General features: G+C 47.6%; 1 long non-coding RNA gene across 1 annotated transcript; it reads right to left on the reverse strand.

Moving 5' to 3' along the window:
* Positions 1-1422: 1422 nt before the first annotated feature.
* LOC119968586 lies at positions 1423-17954 on the reverse strand. Its single transcript, XR_005461144.1, has 2 exons — positions 17843-17954; positions 1423-2450 (listed from the first exon to the last, which is right to left on the reverse strand). It is a non-coding gene; the product is annotated as an uncharacterized LOC119968586 (long non-coding RNA).
* Positions 17955-19240: the final 1286 nt, after the last annotated feature.

Below are 19240 nucleotides of genomic sequence, written 5' to 3' on the forward strand. Positions count from 1 at the left end.
CTAGACTCCCTCCTCCAGACATAGGTTAGATCCAGATAACAGAATCAACAAACCATGCCCATATTTCAAGCTACAACTTTATTTTCAACCTACATCGCAGTGTTTTAGGCCTATTTCAGGTCTTGCTGTTCAATAAGGAACAAAGAACATTACAGCACAGGAACAGGCCCTTTGGCCCTCCAAGCCTGTACCGGTCATGATACCAACCTTTGCCTGTACCAGTCATGATACCAATCTCAGTACTTCCTTGTGCCATGTCCCTCTATACCCATCCTATCCATGTGTTTGTTAAGATGCCTTTTGAACACCGTTACTGTATCTGCTTCCACAACCTCCCCTGGCAATGCGTTCCAGGCACTCACCACCCTCTGCGTAAAAAACTCCTGCCTCGCATATCTCCTCTAAACTTTGCCCCCTGGACCTTAAACCTATGCCCCCTGGTGACTGACCCCCTCCACCCTGGGAAAGAGTGCCTGTCCATCCACTCCATCCATGCCCCTCATAATCTTGTAGACCTCTATCAGGTCACCCCTCAACCGTCACCTTTCTAATGAAAACAGTCCGAGTCTATTCAGCCTCGCCATGTAGCTAACACCCTCCAGACCAGGCATCATCCTGGAAAACCTTCTCTGCACCCTCTCCAAAGCGTCCACATCCTTCTGGTAGTGTGGCGACCAGAATTGTGCACAATATTCACCTTACCAAGGTTCGATACAACTGTAGTATGACTTGCCTACGTGTCACTAGTTAATGGATGGTCACCTTCATCCTTAAAATCAGCATTTGGAAATGGCAGTGCTGCACAAACAAGTACCAGGTACAGGCACCTTAGGCATATTTTACATTTATTTTAAACTTTTGATGAATCACTACTTGTCCTAACCAATCAGAACAGAACTATTCAGATAGATGAATGATATAGCTGTTGTTTGACTGAAGGTAGTTTTTTAAAAGTAACTGCTGCATCCAGATACACCTACAATTTAATGTTGCCACTCTATAGTATGAATGATAAATGGTACAAATGTATAAGATTTCAGTGCCTCACTGCATTCATTGAATTTGCTGTTGCAAGTATGAACTCTGCTCAATAAATGGTTAACAAAGGGAAACTATCGTTGTACAATAGGCAAAGTTATCCTGAGCAATTGCAGCTAGATCTTGTTACTGCCCTTACTTCAAAGACATCCATTGATCCCAACTGACAGTGATTACAGGGTCAATGTTTCCAAGTTACTTTGACCCAAGGAGATTGCCCTCAAAGCCCCAGATGTTCGTGGTGAGTTAAGCCAGAGGAGCCAATTCTCCCTGCTCAATCATTTGCACTAATAGTGCGAAGGGACTGCAAGTCTTTCGTTGTTGCTGCTCTGAAAGATTATTTCCAACCTGGACTGGGTTCAGAAAAACAAGCGGACAAGAAAGATAGCTTATTGCTCTTTAAGATCTCGGTAAACGTTAAATTACATGACGACCTATAAATAGAACAATATTTCTTCATCTGAATGCATGACAATAGCGGTAATTGGACTTTAGATACTAATACTAACAAGTAATATTGAATTAGGCTCCTGTTATATTCTCGCTCACACAAAATCCAAACTTTAATAGTTCAAAATATATCCATAATAGGAACGAAAGATAAGGAAACAACTTGTCCAGCACATCTGCAGCATGTTGAAAAACTGCATCACAGAAAATTCATTCCTTTTGTAGCACAGAGACTGCTATTTAGGTAAGTGTAGTAACCAGTTTGAACCTAAATCCAACAAACAATAGCTAATCTATTTTGATTGGTTGAGGGATAACAGTAACATTCGGACAGTAAGAAAAAGTTCCGCCTTTGCAGACAGGATTCAAATAAGGTGACTTATTTCGACAGGGGTCGTCTATGCAACAGCACTGGTGGCAGTGAATGCCTCTACTGTCCTCAATGTTTATCCTTCCAGGAACTCTTTGTAGAGACATCTGAAGACATACTTCAGCAGATACTAATACTGTACACATATCCTTCATCAGTAACTGCCAGCAGCATTAATTAAAGTCTTTCCAAATCAGTGTCTTTCTCAAAGTGTAGATATCACTAATGGTAGTCCGACAGCCATTCCTGCATCTATCACCAATCCTACTACAGAATTGAACAGAAAAGGGATATGCAATGTCTATTTATTGTAAACGGGTTCAGGTCTGTGTCAAAATCGGAAGCAGAAGAATGTCTGATGAAAGTTAATAATATCGCAATGCATTTTCAATTCTCTGGTAGGTCAGGTCACTCAGATGCGGCCTTGCTTTATGGAGTAAGTCCACTGACCTCACATTTCCCAGCCAACAGCCGAAATCTGAACTCGAAGGTAGTGAAACCCGTCTCCAACCTGCATTCCCTTCAAGTCCTGCTTTCCACTGGGAGTGCCGAATCATTGGATTGGCCCTCGGATATTTTGCGAGTCTGAAATCTGTCAACGGTTTGAATATTAATCAAAAATTCAATCGAAAGATCACACATCTTTGATAATAGTGGTGATAATAGATGGTTTATTATTCAAGAAACCCAAAGGCTGAATTGCAGTGTAGCTTACATCAAAAAATTCATAAAATTCACAAATAGACCATGTGATCAAATTAAACCCATGGAAACATGTGACTATTGTACAATAATAAAAATAGAATAACTAATTCAGCAGGTGAAGGGAGTGGTGGGCAGGGTATCGAAAGAAGGAAATGGAATTAAAATGGTATTAAAATAACAAACCATTCCTACCTTACAGACACTGAAGTGCATATAGATTTCATCACTTAAGCAAAAACAAAAAATACTGGGCAATCTCAGCAGGTCTGACATCATCTGTGAAGAGAGAAGGGAGCTAACGTTTCCAGTCTGGATGACTCTTTGACACTTTGACAAAGCCATCCAGACTGGACAATTCTGGCCGAGGACTGGGATACATTCAGCTGGAACTCCATCCAGACCAGCTGACTTTCCAAGTTAAATTCTCAAGTGCTCTTGGAAGGCTTCTGCAACTACTTGCGCTATGAGAACCAGCTTTTGATCTTATTCTTATTAAATGTCAAATCACCCAAACGTTCGCCATGCTGGATAATTTGGTACATTATGGCTCACCGTAGTAACTTTGTCCACCCTTTTCTTTACTAATCCTCAAAAAATAGATCTTTGACACCAGCCCTCATCCCATGTCTAACCTCCCTTTCCTCTCCAAAGTCCTTGGTTAACTTGTTCCGATTCAGATCAATTCTAGATACTTTCCCCGGTTCCACATAAGCAGATACTTTCAAAAGTGTACTTCATCTTCCAAATGACATCGCCCTGCCTTTTTCCGCACAATAGTGACTCTGATAGGCCTTTAAACAGGATTCTTACGCCACAGGGTGCTCTATGGGACATATTTCCTGCCATATCATCTTCATTGCTTGTGATATCCTCTATTGAACACCCAAGGTCAGTCAAAACACTTTTTCACAGAAAAGCCATCATCTAGATGGGGCTGCTTGACAATTGTCTGAGGAGAGGTCCACAAGGTGTCAGTTTCTTTGGCAAACACGATCTGTTCTTTGGCCTGGATCAAACTCAGCTGTGGTATTCCCCTGATCAAATAGCCTTCTAATACTCCCTCTGTAAAGTCATGTATGAGTCCCTGAAGGGAAGCCAGGTGTCCATGGAGTTCCACATCTGGAAGTAGGCAGGAAAATTGGTTAAAAAATAAACAATGCCATTCAACGCACACTACCAATACTAGATAGTGGAGCAGTGTGTGTGATAATCAATGTCCCGTGGTTATGCTTTTGTGTATTGCTTTGTGCAGGTAAGTGGAATAGACTCGACTGACCACTTTGTAGTATAGTGCAGAGCCCTCTCTGCCACCCTCTCTATTGGCGAAGTGAAACTAAAGTTGCTTCAACGTGGCTGCCTGCGGTGAGCATGTGTAATTCCTTTCTTAGTGCACTAAACACACTGGTGGATTAACAATACATGTTTTGTCAGAGGCAGTAAGGGACACCATGGTAGGATTACACAGAAAATAGAGCACAGAAAAAGGCCATTCAGCCAGTTTAGTCTGCGAGTGTTAATAGCACAGGAAGGGATCTTGTTAGAACATTGAACATACAGTGAAGGATGCCAATCGCCCCATTGAGTCTGCACCAACCCACTTCCACCCTATCCCCGTAACCCAATAACCCCTCCTAACCTTTTTGGACACTCAGGACAATTTAGCATGGCCAATCCACCTAACCCGCACATCTTTGGACTGTGGGAGGAAACCGGAGCACACGGAGGAAACCCACGCAGACACGGGGAGAACATGCTGACTCTGCACAGACGGTGACCCAAGCCGGGAATCGAACCTGGGACCCTGGAGCTGTGAAGCCACAGTGCTATCCACTTGTGCTACCGTACTCCCAATTCTGTTCTTTCCCATCTACCCAGCTTAATGATCTTTCTGTTACTTTTTCTTTTGTCCACGAAGGCCATCTTTGAAGCACTGAAGCGGTTAGTATCAGAAGCATCGATTCTGCAATTTTACAATCCTAAGCAGACAGCTGCCCTGGAGATAGATGGCTCATAGGAAGGTCTGGGAGCAACTACAAAAAGGCAAACTATTTCAAAATCTCTGAGATGCAAACCAACTATTCCAACTATTCCAACACAGATCGGGAAACATTATTTACAGTCTTTGGAATCATGTGTTTTTCTACCTATCTATTTGACAAAGCATTTGTGATTGAGACTGACCACAGGAATAAAAACAGAAAATGCTGGAAACATGCAGCAGGTCTGGCAGCAGCAGTGCGGGAGGGAGAAACAATCTGGGTGCAATCGAACGCCCTCGCCTCACCCTACTGGTGATTGGATTGGATTTGATTTGATTATTGCCACGTGTACCGACATATATTGAAAAGTAATGTTCTGCGAGCAGCTCAGACAGATTATCCGTACATGCTTTCTTGGTCACAGCACTGACGTGGGTGGACCAGGACGGATTTTTGGTGATGTGCACACCTAGGAATTTGAAACTGCTGACCATCTCCACCTTGGCCCCGTTGATGCAGACAGGGGTGCATACGATACTTTGCTTCTTGAAGTCAATGACCAGCTCTTTATATTTGCTGACTTTGAGGGAGAGATTGTTGTCGTTACACCATGCCACTAGGTTCTCTATCTCGCTCCTGTATTATGACTCATCGTTGTTCGAGATCCGACCCACTACGGTCGTGTCACCAGCAAATCTGTAGATGGATTGGAGACAAATTTTGCCATGCAGTCATGTGTGTATAGGGAGTATAGTAGGGGGCTAAGTTGCAGAGAGGAGCCAAGTCCTAAATTTTGCTATGAGCTTGGCTGGGATTATGGTGTTCACGGCGGAGCTGTAGTCAATAAATAGGAGCCTGATGTAGGAATCCTTGTTTTCAAGATGTTCCAGGGATGAGTGTAGGGCCAGAGAGCTGGCATCTGCTGTGGACAAGTTGCGACAGAACGCGAATTGCAGTGAATCGAGGCATTATGGGAATATGGAGTTGATGTGCCTCATGACCAACCTATCGAAGCACTTCATTGCAATTAATGTCAAGGCCACTGGATGGTAGTCATGGAGGCACGTTGTTTGGTTTTTCGTTGGATGGTGGTCCCCTTGAAGCAGGTGGAGACCTTGAAACAGAGTAGGGGGAGGATGATGCAATGAGACTGTTAAAGTAGCGATGCTCGGAATGCCCTGTGAGATCAAATGCGATCTAGTGGAATGTTTCTCATTGAGCATGATCCAGATTTACATATTTATCAGAGTAATTTCAATATGTCGGCACTCGATTCTCCCCGAGGCTCAGAAATGGACAGCACAGTTGCACAGTGGTCAGCACTGCGACCTTACAGTGCCAGGGACCCGGGTTCAATTCCGGCCTTGGATGATTGTCTGTGTGGAGGTTGCAGATCATCCCCATGTCTGCCTGGGATCCCGGAGGGTGCTCCGATTTCCGATTTCCTCCCACAATACAAAGATGTGCAGGTTAGGTGGATTGGCCATGCTAAATTGCCTTTGGTGTCCAGGGATATACAGGTTAGGTTATAGGGATGGGGGGGGGGAGGGGGTGGCTTGATCCTGGGTGGGATGCTCTTTCAGATGGTCGGTGCAGACTGGATGGGCCGAATAGCCTTCTTCTGCACTGTAGGAATTCAACACTATGATTCTAAGAACGCCGCCCACACCTGGGGACCTTGCCGTGGTGCCTTTTAGCACTGGCTGACACAAACATGGATCAAACATGACGGCACCTAGGGTGGGGGGCAGGGTCTCCCAGGCTGTTGGAGGGCCCCAACTAGTCGGGCTCTGGGTAGTGTGGTACCCTGGCACTCCCTCTGCCAGCTTGGCACCTTGGCAGTGCCATCTTGAACCTTGGCACTGCCACCCAGCACCCTGGCAGAGCCACCCTGGTACTGACAGGGTGCCCGGGTAGCATTGCAAGGCTGGCAGGGGCACTGGCAGGGTGCTTGGTTCATTGCCATCATGCCAGGCTGGTACTGACAGGGTGCCTGGGTGGCATTGCCAGTTTGGCAGGGACAGGTTGCCCAGGTGACAGCTCCCCATGCCAGGGATCGGGCTCGGGGGTGCCCTGCCCCTAAGAGGTGGGGTGAGGGGGTGGGGGGTATCAAGGACCCACTAAGAAGTAAGTTGGGGCATTGGGTGTGGTGGGGGACCCAGAAGCCGTGGTGGAGAGTCTGAGGGGGTTTGAGAGATTGGAGCGGCATTGAAAAATGGCACCCAATGTCGTCATTCACTGATGAGCTGAGCTTATTCCTGACTGAAGCCAAAAAAGAACTAGCGTCCAGCTTGATAGCAGGGCCATTCCTGGCACTGCAGGTAGCGAGAAACATCTCACTATTCGTGCGAGAAACGGGACTGTTTTTTCGACGTTAAATCATGCCCAGTGGTAACATTTTCAGTCCGTATGACTCTTTTTCAGAGCTGACTGAAGATAATATGGTAAAAACCATTGACCAGTACACCACCAAAATTGCACCTTCTTGATAAAGATTCAAGGTTATGAAAGTGAGATTAGGTACAAGCCAGGTAACTTGATGATCGCATTGGATACACTTAGCAGATTGGATACACTCGCACAGATTAAACAGAAGATACATACAAGCTCGCTTCATTGAAAGGGGCTGGTTTAGCTCACTCAGCTAAATCGCTGGCTTTTAAAGCAGACCAAGCAGGCCAGCAGCACGGTTCGATTCCCGTACCAGCCTCCCCGGACAGGCGCCGGAATGTGGTGACTAGGGGCTTTTCACAGTAACTTCATTGAAGCCTACTCGTGACAATAAGCGATTTTTATTTCATTTCAAATGTTCTCCTAATTGGTCTACTACATTTGATGCAATGCAAATACCAGCAACTACAAGAAGCCTGAATCAATTCAGCATGTCCATGAACACATGAAACCTTATTGGAGGTAGGTATCTTCCAGAGTGTCATTCTTAAAGGCAGGTAGTTCAGCATTCTGGGGTATTTATGACATGATATTCTTCAACAATTTCATCAATTTTTTCCTCGGATGGTGATGTCTAGCATGAGGGGACATAGCTTTAAATTGAGGGGAGATAGATACAGGACAGATGTCAGAGGTAGGTTCTTTACTCAGAGAGTAGTAAGGGCGTGGAATGCCCTGCCTGCAACAGTGGGACTCGCCAACACTAAGGGCATTCAAATGGTCTTTGGGTAGACATATGGATGATAAGGGAACAGTGTAGATGGACTTTAGAGGGGTTTCACAGGTCGGCACAACACAGAGGGCCAAAGGGCCTGTACTGCGCTGTAAATGTTCTATGTTCTATGTTCACTCACACATGGCAAAGATTTGATAAGAAGACTCACCACAGAGACAGTCTATTGGCCGGTTATAAACAATGATGTTGAAATCATCGTAAAAAAGTACAAGGCATGTCAAGTGAAAATGCCAAGTCAGTGCAAAGCACCATGGATCCCACGTGAAGCTCCAACACATCTATAGTCCCAAATCACTTCTGACCTCTTGCATGTCCCTGGCAATCGTTATCGTCATCATCAATACTTTATCAACTATCGAATTAGTCGCCAATTGGACAATCCGTCAAGCACAACTGTCCCACACACTCTTAGTGCTAACATCAGTTTATTTGGTGCGTCTAAAGAGATAATTACTCCAATTTATTTGTGAACCATTTCAAGTGTGAGAAGTGAAATATTGATCACACGACTTCTCCTCATTACCCTGGATTTAACTGCTTAACTGGATGAATGATTTTCACGGTGAAATCCCTAATTCTCAAATGTAAACAGACCAAGCAAAATCTACACCTTGCAGTGTTACATCTGTGAGTGATGCCTTGAAGTGCAACAATTCCATCACTGACAGAGCTCAGAGCTCATGTTTGGCCGACCAGCGAGTACAAGTTTACCTACCCTTACTTTAGTAACTTGGGCAAGCCAGCGGTGGTAGTAGAGAGATTTATTTAACTATATGCAATATTCTGCTCACAGCAGTAGCTCGCTCCCACTCCGGTCCTTGCTGTGTGAACTGACCATACCAGGCCCTGCTTTGGGCCGGCTTTTATGTATGTTTGCAACAAGCTCCAGCCGGGTGGGTTCCTCTCACTATATGGGAAGCTCATAATCCATGCACCACGGGGAGGTCAACAATGGTTTCCCCGTGGTCATTGTAACACTCACCCATTCTACTCTCTCAGAAACGAGAGAGAATCTTTGAAAATTACAAGAGAAGGTGACCAAGGTGCACGGTAGAAATGCAGGTACAGGATTGCCAAATTTCGGATTGGGACCAGAAGTTTGCATCCAGCATCCCACAGAAGAAACATGGCAACCAACCGAGGTGAAAAGGATTTGTTTGGATCCCAGGTCCTATGAAGTTATTGCACACAGAGGTGCGATGGTGAGTTGTGACCGAGGACAAATCAGATCCAGTCCAACTCCTCAACCATCGTACATTCCTAGTGCATCAAAAGCAAGATTCAAAAGGCGCCCTTGAACAACATCAAAGATAATCCCACAGATGACTGTGAGAAGTGAAAGAAACGTCCAGACAAGGTCACCATTACAAGATCTAGGCCTACCAGCAGATTATCGTTACTCTTTGGAATCTCAGATTCACCAGTCTTATACACTCACATAATGGCAACTAAACATAAACATGTATTGTAAATAGCCATACTGCTTTGTAAGTGGGGAAAGTATTTTTAAAAAGAAAGGAGATTTTACAATACACCTTTAAAGGATAACAGCATGTCATCACTTGAAGGGTGTGATCCAGTCACAGTTTCACTTTTGCCTTTGAGCTGTTCACACATTTGCACCTCTGCTGCTGTTGTCTTCGAGCTTTCTACCTCTGTTTGCATATTCTCAATGCCGAGTCGAAGTAAATGAACCCACAATATGTTTACCCAATCCCTTATGAGTGATTGCCGTTTATATCATGAAACAACACACCTTTTAGGCTTCAGGGGCGGCCTTTCCCGTCTGGGAATTCTCTTTGAGAATGGAGTCTCCACCTCTACTGCTGCAGGGAGGTCGCCTTCAGGTAGTGAAAGCTCCAGGTGGCACAAAGTGTCCTGCCACCGACAAAATGCCAGGGCGCCTAAAAAATCAGACCATTCGAGACCTCCATTATTTGAATTAGCTGCTTCCTCCCAGCAGGCAGCTGATCCGTAACCCAGCCCACTTCTGGGAAATATCCCAGGAAAAGGGAATGTGCCAGGCAGCCATCCCAAAGCAGCTTACTGCTATTTTCCTGCCCACCAATCCCACTTCTAGTACTGCCACCATGGGGCTGGGAACATACTGGATCATTAGCTCAGGACTCTTAATTTCAATCCAGGAATGTAACCTGGGACATCTTATGGTGCAGTGCTAGCGTCCCACCTTCCTGACCAGAAGCTCTGGGTTCAAGTATCACATCGAGACCCGACAGTCACAGAGGGAGCATTTGTAATATGACCAGGCAGGGTCATATTACAGCCTGTAAATCCTTCCAATATGCCTGATAACAGACAGTAAGAAGTGGGAGAGATTTCTGGTCAGCTACCTGGCAGGAAGTAACAGCAATAACCGCTGGAGTACGCTGCCAAGGACAATCATAGATCAATCCAATGGAAGTCCATGGTTGCCACCCTCATGTGGCATGGTACCTGAGGAGAAGGAGGAACATAACCTGGTCTTATCCTAACTACGTCTGGTCAGGTCGCTCAGTGCAAACCATTTACAGACATGTATATATTACTGCCCCCCCCCCCTCCTCCCCGCTCTCCCAAATGATTACAGAAGATAACTTTTCATTTATTTTATTATTTCCAACACACTTCAAGCCACGACGCGTAGGGCCAGATCTGTGACTTGTTGTGGACTGTGAATTTTAACCCCCCCCCTCGTTCCTTAAAAAGAAACAGAAATGCTGATTCTGGGCAGGAAGGCCTCAGGGAAGGTTACAGATGGAGAGGATGTGACAACTGAACACTCCCCACAACATCCTGCATGTCGTCCTATTGACTTCAATGGACAAACACAAGGGGGATAGGTGCAAAACAAATTTCTGACTCTCTCGCACCTATTTTAAACGATCGCACAGAATTACCCTCATTGTCTGATTAAGTATTGTTAATTGTGGAACATGTGGGTATGTTAGCTGCAGAGCCTGTGCTGTTATTTACAGCCAGACCTGTGAGTAAATAATCAATCCTGTGTACAACAGGATAGATTCAGAGATGTTGTACACATATCACACATCACCACTGCCAGACCTACTCTAGATCTTCCCAGTCTCTTAGATTCCATGTTTGCTTCCTCCCTGAATCATAACTAGTTCGAGGATTCCATGAGATATGTTAATTCTGAAAAGCTCTCTGAGTTAAACATGTCTTCGAGGTTATCAGTCAAAAGTGAAGAAGGAACCAAACAATAAGTGGCAGCAGATGGTGAGTGGATAAGAACCAGGTGGTGTTATGGTGGTTCTAACCTCGTAATAAAAACACTGTTTATTGTGCTTTTTGCCTTAAAAGCCTGCTACATAAAAGTCTTTAAAATGTGGATCAAAGATCAAGGTGTAGAGATCGGTTTCCGCCCCAGTGTGCCTGAGGTAGTGATTTGTTTCCACCTTGTTTATTTCTAGCCTGTGTCCCTGACGGTTGGTTTTAAAACCATTCCATTAACCTTGGTTATAGGTCAGTCGCAGTGCACAGTACAGCAAGTGATGTACCAGGGTCATGTTAAAGCTTGATTGAACCCAGGCTAGCTGAGCCGACACATTTCTGTCTCCTTGATATGCCGAACTGTAATAGGGGCAACTTAATCCGCGTTGTCCTGATTAAAGGTCTCTTGCTGAAAGGAATATGATTTTATCCTTACAAAAGCAGAATACATTGGTGTTGGCAGTGACTTGTAGCACTTGAATTGCTTAGCCCCTACGTTTGTGGGTCCAGGTCCCACTCCAGAGACCCAAGCGCAACACTCAAATGAAGTACTGAGGAAGGGCGGCATCTTTCAAAGAGGCGATGGTGGAATAGTGGCATTGTCTCTGGACTAGCAAACTAGAGGCACAGAGTAATGTTCTGGGAACTGGGTTCAAATCCCAAATGATGAAATTTGAATCCAATAAAAAAAATCTTGGCGCGATTCTCCGCTCCCACGCCGGGTGGGAGAATCGCGGTAGAGCCGCTCTAGCACCCCCCGCGATTCCCCCCCCCCCCAAATGGCGTGACACATTTTGCGACATGCCGCTCGGAGAATCGCGGGCCACCGTTTTTCACGGTGGCCCATGATTCTCCGACTCAGATGGGCCGAGCGGCCTGCCGTTCCCGACCGGTTCATGCCGGCGGCAACCACACGTGGTCGATGCCGGCGTGACCATGGCGCCGACACATGTTGTTTTGTGGCTTGTGGGGGGGCGTAGAGGGGAATGAGCACCATGACCGTGCTCGGGAGGGGACTGGCCCGCGATCGGTGCCCACCGATCGTCGGGCGTGCGTCTCAAAGGGACGCACTCTTTCCCCTCCTCCGCCCCACAAGATCAAGCCGCCACGTCTTGAGGGGCAGCGGAGGGGAAGACGGCAACCGCGCATGCGCGGGTTTGAGCCGTCATCCGTCGTGACGTCAGCCGCACATGCGCGGGTTGGAGCCAGCCAACCTGCGTATGCGCGGCTAACGTCATTAGGCGCGCCGGCCGCGTCATTCCCAGCGCGCCGGGTCTTGACGCCAGCGACAAGGCCCCGCGGCCGAGATTCACGGCACAGCCCTCCTAGCCCCCTCCCGGGGGGGGGGGAGAATAGGGGGCAAGGAGCGGCCTCCGACACCATCGTGAACCTCTCTGGGTTTCACGACGGCGTCGGGCCTTGCGGAGAATTCCGCCCCTTATATTAAATTCATAGAATTTACAGTGCAGAAGGGGGCCATTCAGCCCATTGAGTCTGCACCAGCCCTTGGAAAGAGAACCCTACACCTCCACCCTATCCCAGTAACCCCACCTAACCTTTTGGACACTAAGGGCAATTCAGCATGGCCAATCCAACTAAGCTTCACTTTGGACAGTGGGAGGAAACTGGAGCACCCAGAGGGAACCCACACAGACACGAGGAGAAAGTGCAAACTCCACACACACAGTAAGTAAACCAAGGCTGGAATTGAACCTGGGATCCTGGAGCTGTGAGGCAGCAGTGCTTACTACTCTGCCACCGTGCCGCCCTGCCGTAAGAAAACCCTTCTGGTTCACTAAAGTCTCTTTCGGGAAGGAAATCTGCCATCATTACCTGGTCTGGCCTCCATATGACTCAGTTGACTTTGAAATGGCCTTGCTCAGTGCAAGGGCAATTAGGGATGGGAAAGGAATGCTGGGCCAGCCAGTGAGGCCCACATGCCATGAATGCTGAACCTGCCTGCCCGCTCAAGTGAAAATAGCAAACCTATCGCTATTTTCATCCTTCACCCACCATCACTAAAATCAGATTATCTGGTCATTATCAAATTGTTCTTTGTGGGACCTGGCTGGGTGAAAATTCACTTTTATTACATTACCTAACAACAATGATGATACTTCAGAAGTACTCCATTGTTTGGAGCATGCACTGGGACACCCTGGCGTTGTGCAAGGTGCTATACAAATACAATCCTTTCTTTAAAAGTCACATTCGCATTGGGGTACCAGTCTCAGCACTATGGAGACTGCCTCCTGCTGGTTTCCCTCGTGACATCCATTCCAGAGAAAGGCTCCTTGAGCTGAAACGTTAGCTCTGATTCTCTCTCCACAGACGCTGCCAGACCGGCTGAGTATTCCCAGCATTTTCAGATTTTATTTCAGATTTCCAGTGTCTGCACATTACCCGCATTTTGCCTTTATCTATCGATCCTTCATTCGATTTTCACTCAAGGGTGGGTGTTGGGGGTGGCCCACCAAGACCCACCCTTTCCTCCGACCCTCCTACCCCACCCCTCACTGGTGACTCCCTCTTCTTGACACTCATCTCACCCTCATTTACTTTTCTCTATTGATGCCTGATGGAACGCCCCATGTTCTGGGAGCAGACACCACTTATGGCCGCCTATAACGAAGAGATTGAGGGGAGACTTTGAGAGAGGGGTCCAAGATTACGACAAGTTTGGATTAGGTCAACAAAGCAAAGCACATTGGTTCAAGGACTAGGGGACAGAAAATTAAAGTTTTGGGCAAGAGATGTGGAGGGATGTGAGGAAGAACTTCTTTTACACACTCAAATGAAGTGATATGGGCTTGAAGCCAGGGAATGGGACTAATTGGATTGCTCCACAGAGAATCGCCATGGACTTGATGGGCCAAATGGCTCCCTTCTGTGCCAAGATGAATTAATGACTCTGTGCATCTGTCTCGGTATGACACCCTCAGACTTTGACCCTTGGCAGTGCCACCCTGGCCACTTTGATACCCTGGCACTGCCAACCCATGCAATCCTGCCAGCTTAGCAATGGCACCTGGTCACCTTGACAGCACCAGGGTGGCAATGCCAAGATGCCAGCCTGGCAATGCCAAAGTGCCCAGGGAGAGAGCCAGGGTGCCACTCTGCCCTCTCCCTGACCACCCTTGGGCCTCCATTGGCCTTGGAGACCCCACCCCCAAATGCCATTCTGCCTGGTCCACATTTGTGTGGAAAGTGGTAAATAGCACTGGGCTATGGTGTCCTTGGGGAGACCAATAGATGCCGGGAACCAATTAGATCCAGCGTCAGCGTGGTTAAGTGACTTCTTGAACACACTTAGCAGTCCCAGACTGGGTCATGACCATTATGGGTGGGACCCAGATCGGGACCCCTCACAAGATCTTGATCGACCTCGCAAGGCATTCTGGCTGTTGGGGTTCCCGGGGAAGGCTTCTCCCTGCTGCATCTCGCTCCGATTCCGGCGCTGCCAGTAGAATACACCCATCATCACAGCTCCAGGGTCCCTGGTTCGATTCCCAGCTTGGGTCACTGACAATGCGGAGTCTGCACGTTCTCCCCGTGTCTGCGTGGGTTTCCTCCGGGTGCTCTGGTTTCCTCCCATAGTCCAAAGGTGTGCAGGTTTGGTGGATTGGCTATGCTAAATTGCCCTTAGTGTCCAAAAAAGGGTTAGGTGGCATTACGGGGATAGGGTGGAGGTGTGGAAGGGCTGGTTTAGCACAGTGGGCTAAACAGCTGGCTTGTAATGCAGAATAATGCTAGAAGCGCGCGTTGAATTCCCGTACCGGCCTCCCCGGACAGGTGCCGGAATGTGGCAACTGGGGGCTTTTCACAGTAACTTCATTGAAGCCTATTTATGACAATAAGCGGTTATTATTATTATTATATTATTACAAGGTGGAGGTATGGGCTTAGTTAGGGTGCTCGTTCCAAGGACCAGTGCAGACTCGATGGACCGAATGGCCTCCTTCTGCACCGTAAATTCTATGATTCATCTCTATCACTGTATAGTTACATCTCAGTCACTACGTCTGTATCGAGGTAGCCCGTAGATGCTTTGTGTTGTGGTGGTCAACTGTTAAAAATCGCTTTGCGTGGTTCAGGAGACTCACTCTGGCATGACAGTCACTCCCACATTTACTACGGGGGAGGACAGTGGGCTGAGAAGGTGCACACTTCACTGGCCTCTGTTTTCTCTGGACCATCTTCACGGCCAGTAGAGCCGCCATTTCTGCTCATCTCTTGCAGTAGCTTTCTGAATAGTCATCTTCCAGGGGTCACAACCCCCGTCAGTGACTGTCTCCCAGTTATTAACAATAATATCCTATTTATCGATCTGTATAGATAGCTCTCTGTCACGTCAGGATGAGATTCTTTTGCTCCACCATCATTCCCCTCCCCCTCCCCCCAAACAAGGTTTGAACTTTTTTGTCCTTTTGCTGATCCTTGTTGAATGTTTCGAGTTGGACTTTCTCAAAACGTTCCAATTTGCAAGAGCTTTGCGCAGTCTTAAGCTGACACCTCTTGGTCATTAAGTGAATTGCAAGTGAAGGTTCGCAGTTTACTCACTTGGTAACCCTTTAAGGGCTGCCTGTCCCACTTTAGTCTCTTCGCAAGCAAGATCACTGACAAGGGCAGCTTCCTGAGAAGGCGGAACATAAAAGTGATGACCTTGTCTTCTGTGGAATGGGGCATCTCCTGGACCGGTGTGACAACGCAACTGTCAGGCTGAAGGGATCTTGTGTGTGAATGGTACGGCTCAGTGGATATTCTGGAGCTTTGAAATCTCAGTGCGATGTGAAAGAAATAGTGAACTGACGTTAAAGTACTCTGTCCCTTTAGCTTCACATTGTGTCTGCAAGATGACCATTCCCCAAGCCTGTATCAGCAGAATATCAGTGTTCATCCCCGGTAGTGGGCAACAACGACATTCTAATCAACAACCAGTTGTATTAATATACCACTTGTAACTTAGGAAAGAAAATGCTCCCTGAGTTTCACAGGAACATCAGCAGACAAGAATGGACACTTATCCAAAGTGTCAGCTTAGAATATTTCCCATGCTCTGGAGTGTGGTTTAACCCACAAGAGAGATATGGGCGCGATTCTCCGCAAATGCGGCGAATCGTAAAGGCTGCCATGAAACTGGCCGTGTTTCACGACAGCCTCCGCGCCCCTCCTGGGACATGATTTTCCCCCCCAGGCGGGGCTAGCAGCGGGGCCCCGTGAAGCATGGCATCGCGGCCTTAGCGACCGTCGCTAAGTCCGCGCGCCAAGCGTCACGCCGGCTGACGCGCAGGATGCGCGGGGCCGTCATTTCCCTCGGCCGCCCCGCGGACTGATCCTGCGGGGCGGCGGAGGGAGAAATAGTGCGTCTGTTACGGACGCACTGCCCGCGATCGGTGGGCACCGATCGCGGGCCCATGCCCCCCTTGGCACGGCCGTGGTACAGCCGTGCCAATCGGGGCCCTGGATGCCCAGAACGGGCATATTGCGGCCGTATTTACGACGGCAGCAAGCAGGTGTGTTTGCTGCCGTAAAAACGGCCGTAAAGGCCTGGGAACTCGACCCATCGGCCTGGGGAGAATCGCTGTTCGCCGTAAAAAACGGCGAGCAGCGATTCGTGTCGTGGGGCGGCCGTGGCGGGGGGGGGGAGGGGGGGGAGAATAGCGGGAGGGCGTGAAAAATGTCGGTGAAGCCCTCCAGCTATTCTCCGACCCGTCGTGGGCAGCGGAGAATCGCGCCCATAGGATCTGAGGGAAAATGGTGTAATTCTCCCTAAACTGAATTCAGAGTTAAACGTTACCCAATGCTTGAGTCAATTCCCAATCTCCCTGGTGCAGTCATTTTGATTACTATTATAATTCTGATTCGGTCAAGCAAGTCTAATCTCAAATTTTTAAGACGGCCGAGCTCCAAAGGATCTGAGTGGAGCAAGCTCAGACCTAGAAAGCCTGTGGCTGGGGTAAAATTCAGCCTGGAGTCCATGGGCTGAACATCTCTGTTTGTTGACCATAAATTCGGTACAACTACAACTGAGCTGCAAATTAAAAATATCTTTAATTAGGAATCTCAACGAATGAGATAGTTCTGAAGCTGTAGTAGTTGGTTGAGGCCTGCGTCCGCACCTTGCCTCCCCTTGCAGAGTGGTGCTGCTCAAGCTAAATATATATAACCAATTGTTGCTCTCTAATGGAGAGAAATGGGTCTGTGGCCCTTTGTGGACTATGACTCATTTATCACTGATGAAGCAAAAAGGGAAATTGCTGAGGGAAATTGAATACTGCCTGATTGATGCTGTAGAAGATGTCCTTTGTAATGGCACAAACTCTGAGGCAGAGGGAGCTGTCGAAACGTAGTCACTGCCGTAACATCCAAAATATGACCGCCAATTTGCACACTGTTATCTCCCACTTACAGCAATGTGACAATAACCATATAATCTGCTCTCGTGATGTTGGCTCAGGGATAAATATTGCTAGGACACCAGAGAGGCTTCCCCTGTTCACCTTCAATATAGCACCATGGGCACTTTTACATCAGTCTAGAACAGTGTTTTTCAAACGTTTTTCCCGGGACCCATTTTTACCAACCAGCTGTCCTTTGCGACACATGCTGGTCAACCTTTGTGACCCACGCCGGTGGACTTTCGGGAACCATGGCGGCCAACCTTCGCGACACACAACGGTTGTCCTTTGGTCGGCCTTTGTAACCCATGCCGGCCAACCTTCGTGACCCACACCGGTTGGCCTTCGGGCCCCACGCTGGCCGGCCTTCGTGACCCAAGCTGGCCAACCTTCGTGACCCACGCTGGCCGACCTTTGCGACCCACGCTGGCCGACCTTTGCGACCCACACCAGCTGGCCTTAATGACCCACCATTTTCACTTACCTTTAATTTGACAGGCGAGCCTGCTTGGTCCTCACAATCTCACTTGCTTTGTTATTCATTGTTACATATCTGATAATGACTTCAACTGATGATTCACGATCACACTGCAACTGTTGAAAAAAATAATGAGCTTTATCTTTGAACTCACCATGTTTAATCTTCAAATGCCTTCGAAGTTTTGAGGGGTCTAAAATTTAATTTGCCAGTGCTTCCCTGCAGATAACACACATGAACTTTGAATCCTGATTTGGAGAGGCACAGTTAATAACCCACACCTCAAGTAATCATCTTTATGCTGCTTTGTTCCTGTTTTCAGCTTCTTCTTCATGGGTTGTTCAGCAGAGGCCCTGGAGTTCACACCAGCACTGCTGGCAGCTACAAAATGGCAGAATCTCTCTCGTGCCCAGAACACGTGACATCAGGGTACGGGGTACATGACCAATTCTCTGATACCGTTTCCGGTGGGAGGACTCCGCCGTTTACTGAAAGACACTGGCCCTAGTCAGCGCGCTGACGTCAGGAGGTGACGATCTAACCCGCTGGGCTCCGGGTCTGCACACTGCTTGATCCGGCGTGGGATGGCCGGCAATCTCAAAAGCCCATTGCGGCTGGCATTTTCAAAAGCCATTCGCGGCCGTTATCCATTCCTCCCACAATTGGGAATGCCCTGACCGATTACACCACGACCCTCCTGAACCCTTCTCTCGACTCACCCGTGGGCGTCACGATCCTGAGTTTGAAAACCTCCTGGTCCAGAGAGAACTGGGTTTAATATTTCATCTCAAAGGCAGCATCTTAATCAGTGCAGCACTTTCTTATTACTCCTCTGGGAGTGCCAGCAAAGCATATGTGCTCCAGTGTCTTGAACTGGCTGGTGAATGAGAGAAAGAAAAGCATTTGACATAAAACAAATTGCTGTTTTATACTTGGACGTCTGGAATTTATTCTTGGACATAGGCATTTGGGAGAGGAATTAAATTAGTCTTAGAAATTGCCTATACGATCCAGCAATTGCCTGGCAGCGTTTGGAAAGGTTGTTTGTGATGGCATTTTTAATAGAGCGCACGATATTGAACAACTTCCGAAAGTGGTCTCAAGGGCTCACCCCAGTGACAAGTGATGCCACTCAATGACTTTGCACTCCTCCAAAGTATGTCGGTGAGGTGCAGGCGGAAATAAATACAAGTGTTGATGCTTTGCTTGCCCGTCACTCTTGGCAACTCTTTAAATATGTGCCTCCAATATTTCTGGAAGCTCGTCTCCATTTCTGGATGTGCAGAGTAGTAGGGCAAAAGTGAAGAGGGCCAGACCAGATACCTAATTAACAGGGATGGGTCATCTCCACACATGGTGGGCACTGGGAGTTTGGTGCGAATGAGTATGGAGTTCACCTGAAAA

This window comes from Scyliorhinus canicula, chromosome 7 (genome assembly GCF_902713615.1).
Source record: "Scyliorhinus canicula chromosome 7, sScyCan1.1, whole genome shotgun sequence".
Taxonomy (NCBI): Eukaryota; Metazoa; Chordata; class Chondrichthyes; order Carcharhiniformes; family Scyliorhinidae; genus Scyliorhinus; species Scyliorhinus canicula.